Source organism: Belonocnema kinseyi, chromosome 8 (genome assembly GCF_010883055.1).
Source record: "Belonocnema kinseyi isolate 2016_QV_RU_SX_M_011 chromosome 8, B_treatae_v1, whole genome shotgun sequence".
Taxonomy (NCBI): domain Eukaryota; kingdom Metazoa; phylum Arthropoda; class Insecta; order Hymenoptera; family Cynipidae; genus Belonocnema; species Belonocnema kinseyi.
In genome coordinates, this window is record NC_046664.1 from 144,019,162 (window position 1) to 144,023,188 (window position 4,027).

Below are 4,027 nucleotides of genomic sequence, written 5' to 3' on the forward strand. Positions count from 1 at the left end.
GAGGGAGCTCTTCTTAATATTTTGACACCAAAATCATGTCGATACACCTTACCGACTGCGAGTAAAGCCACCCACGCTTTAACTTGACAGACTGTAGATAGAGGTTCTTTCTGGAAGGGCTGTACCTTCAAAGGTAATCAGGACGGTTTTAGAACGGATTATTTTAATTTGTTGGGTGACAGGATCGGTTTTTTTTCTATTTACTCGAAGAGCTCGAATAACCTTGGTTGTGCCTCTTAGGGGGGCGTCTCATGATTGCAGAATTGCGTCCAATCACTAGACATTTCAGCCAATCGCAGTGTTTCTCTGAGTAACTAGTAGAATATTATAGGCTAAAATGTCTAGTGCATTGACACATTAAGAGAAACGCAACACAATTATTCAATCACGGGACGCCACCATCAGTGAACCAAGGACCTTAAGATTCTTTACGATTTCTGAGTCAGAGATTTCGTTTGAAATTCCACGAATAACACCCTGCCACGCCACGGAGGCACAAGAGGGCACTAGAGGGCACAATAGTACCAAAAACACTGTACCGCAGTTGGGAGGGTTGCATAGGTTCCCTTGCGTGAGAGCGTTTGGCACTATTCGGGTTGAGGTTAGGGTTAGCCAGGTTTGGCAAAACACTTGAAGCTCCTGCGGAGCTGTTTGACAATTGTGTCTCGGGAATTATCAGGGGCGGTCAACGCAATGGAAAGTAGACGGTCGCGTACTATTATGATTACATTTAGTTCGCAGACCAATTGTACGCGCGCTGCTAACGACAGCGGGTGAACGAGGCAAGGAGAGGTTGACTTTTAAAATCGAAAGCGTTGATGGTCAAACGTGAATTTGACGCCATATGCACGTTGTCAGCAACGGTCGCAGCCAGAAAATGAAAAATGCGATACAGCGAAACTGTTCGGACAGTTGACAACAACGTGCGTATGATGTCAAATACGCATATACGTTCGAACGTTGACGTTTAATGGTGTATTTAAACGCCTGTTGTATGCAGACGGAAAATATATCTTCCTCTCACTCTACCATGTGACGATATTATGTATTTATCTCACTCTAGATTTTCCACCCAACGGAAAAACAGAGAAAATCTAGAGTGCGATAAATGCTTGGTATCGTCACACGGTAGAATGAGAATATAAATTTTCCGTTTGCAAACGACAGACGTGTAAATACACCTTAAGCCTCTCAATGTGGACTGATCCTGGAGTTTGAAAACTGTCATGTGCGACTGACAACCTAAAAAACTTGTGTTTGCAAATTTTCATTTGCGTATTGCTATACGAAAGAATTTGTGCAAAATTATGGAAATATGATTTAAAAGACATTAAAAAACGTTGCTTATCTGTCTTTTTTCTCATATTCTTCAAATTTTGCTTTAGGTCTTTCATTTTCCTTTAATTATAGTAAAACGAAAACATACGAAAAAACTATATATATATGTACGTGCACTAAACCATGCACATACGATCTAGTTCACAGACCAATTTTACGCGGCGCCCAGGGTTGTGCACGTAATATACCTAAGGTAAATTACATGAGGTTTTTGACGTAATTTACACACGTATATTACGTCCTCAGTTTTGTACAAAACGTAATATACGTTTTCAAGATAGCGTCGACATTATCACATTTCGTTCCATTACTTTAAAATACCTTTAAAATACCTGATGCAATTAGATGAACGCAGTCAAAATAATAACAACAATATAAGTCGGTACACATAAGCATAATTTAAAAAAGTGAAGCTATATTATGCTCTATACGAGTCCACCACCTTTATTACGTTTTTTACAGTTTTTTACGTATAATACATTTTTTACGTATAATACCAGAGATGAGGTGGGAGATTGCCGAGATAATGGAATAAGAGGATGTGAAAAAGATACGCTGATAGCTGCGCTCTCTTGGCGGATTACCTACGAGTTACTTTGAAGGCGCAAGTTGCGCATCGGTAAATGACGAAAGTTAGCAATTTCTGAAATGATTTACCAATTAAATTTCTGCTCAATTAGTTATTAGTTAATATCATATTTATAAAATATTATATTAGTATTAATGACTATTTGACTATTTTTTAATAGAAATATTTCAACTTTCAAATAAAACAATTAGTTTTCTGCAAAAAATTTTTTAAAAATAAAATACATAAATTTAAAAAAAAATAGTTGAAATTGTTTTGGACAAAATAGCTAAATTTTTAAACAAAAATTTGAATTTTTATCCAAAAGGCTCAATTGTATACTAAAAAAAAAATTTTTAATAAAATACATGAACTTTGCACAAAAGGAATTTATTTTCCACCACGTTTAATTTTCTATACAAAAATTAATGTTTAATCGCAGTTAATTTTTCGACAAAAAAGAATTATTTTCTTGTAGTTGAAAGAAATTAATTTTTAAACAAAAACAAACAAAAATTTTCTACAAAATAGTTTAATTTTCAGAAAACAAATTTTTTCAACTAAAATAATACATCATCAACCAAAAAAAAACTACATTTTTAACAAAGCAATTCCACTTTCAACCTGAAAAGTTGAAAATAATTAAAATTCTTTGGAATTGCTTTAAATTATTGAAATTAATTGAAAATGTTTGGAATGTTTTAAAACATCCTAAAATATCAAAAATCCTTTGATATCTCTTGAAATTTTGCAATGCTCTTGAAAATTCCTTGCAATTTTAAGAATACCCTAAAATATTTTAAATCCTTAAAAAACTCATACTAAATTATTAAAATCAATGGAAAATTCTTTGGAATCTATTAAAATATCCTAAGATATATCAAATCCTTTGAAATCCTATATTTAATTACTGTAATCAATTGAGAATTCCTTGGAACCTCTTAAAATACTCTCAAGTATATCGAAACCTTCAAAATATTTTGAAACACCTTGACACCTTTTCAAGATTTATGAGGTACTTTGGAGTTTTTTACACAACCCTGCTATAATTGTTCAAATTCTTTAAAATTCCGTTAAATTATAAAAATGAATTGAAAATTCATTGACATCTTTTTAAACATCCTCAAATATTTAAAATCCTTTAAAATCTATTGAAATCTCTTGAAAATTCCTTAAAATTAAAAAAAAAACCCTAAAATATTTCAAATCTTTTACAATCTGATACTACATTATTGAAATCAATTGAGAATTCCTTCGAATCTGCTAAAATATCCTAAAGTATAATAAATCTTTCAAAATCAAATATTGAATTACCGTAATCAATTGAAGATTCCTTGCAACATTTTGAAATACTCTCAAATATTTCAATACCTTCAAAATATTTTGATCTACCTCGACCTTTTTCTTAAGATTTTCAAAGTACTTCTTTAAAATTCTTTGAAATTCCTTAAAATTATAAAAATAAGATGAAAATTCCTTGACATCTTTTAAAACATCCTCAAATATTGACAATCTGTTGAAATCTTTAAAAAAATTTTATAGCTCTTGAAAATTCCTTGAAATATAAAAAATACCATGAAATATTTAAAATCTCATATTAAGTTACTGTAATCATTTGAAAATTCCTTGAAACCTTTTAAAATACTCTCAAGTATTTCGAAACCTTCAAAATCTTTTGAAACACCTAGACACCCATTAAAGATTTCTACCATACTTTGAAATTTTTTTAAATAACTCTGCTAAAATTATTAAAATTATTTGAAACTCCTTCAAATTATAAATATAAATTTAAAATTTTTTGACATCTTGTAAAACAACCTCAAATATTTAGAGTCCTTAAAAATCTTTTGAAATCTCTTGAAGTTTTTAAAAGATTCAGATCGAAATTTGGAATAAAGAAAAATTACAAAACGTTAAATATTGTAATTTTGCAGATTAGAGTTTTGAAAATGGAATCAATACAATTTTTAAACTTTCGAAATCTTATTTTCAACTATAAAATATAAGTAATTTTCCACTTGATGGAATTCAAGTCTTCAAATTTTGAATTGTAAACTAAGAAGTTTATTTACAAAAACTTATTTATCATAAATAAATTGAAAGCGTACAAAATTTAAAAGT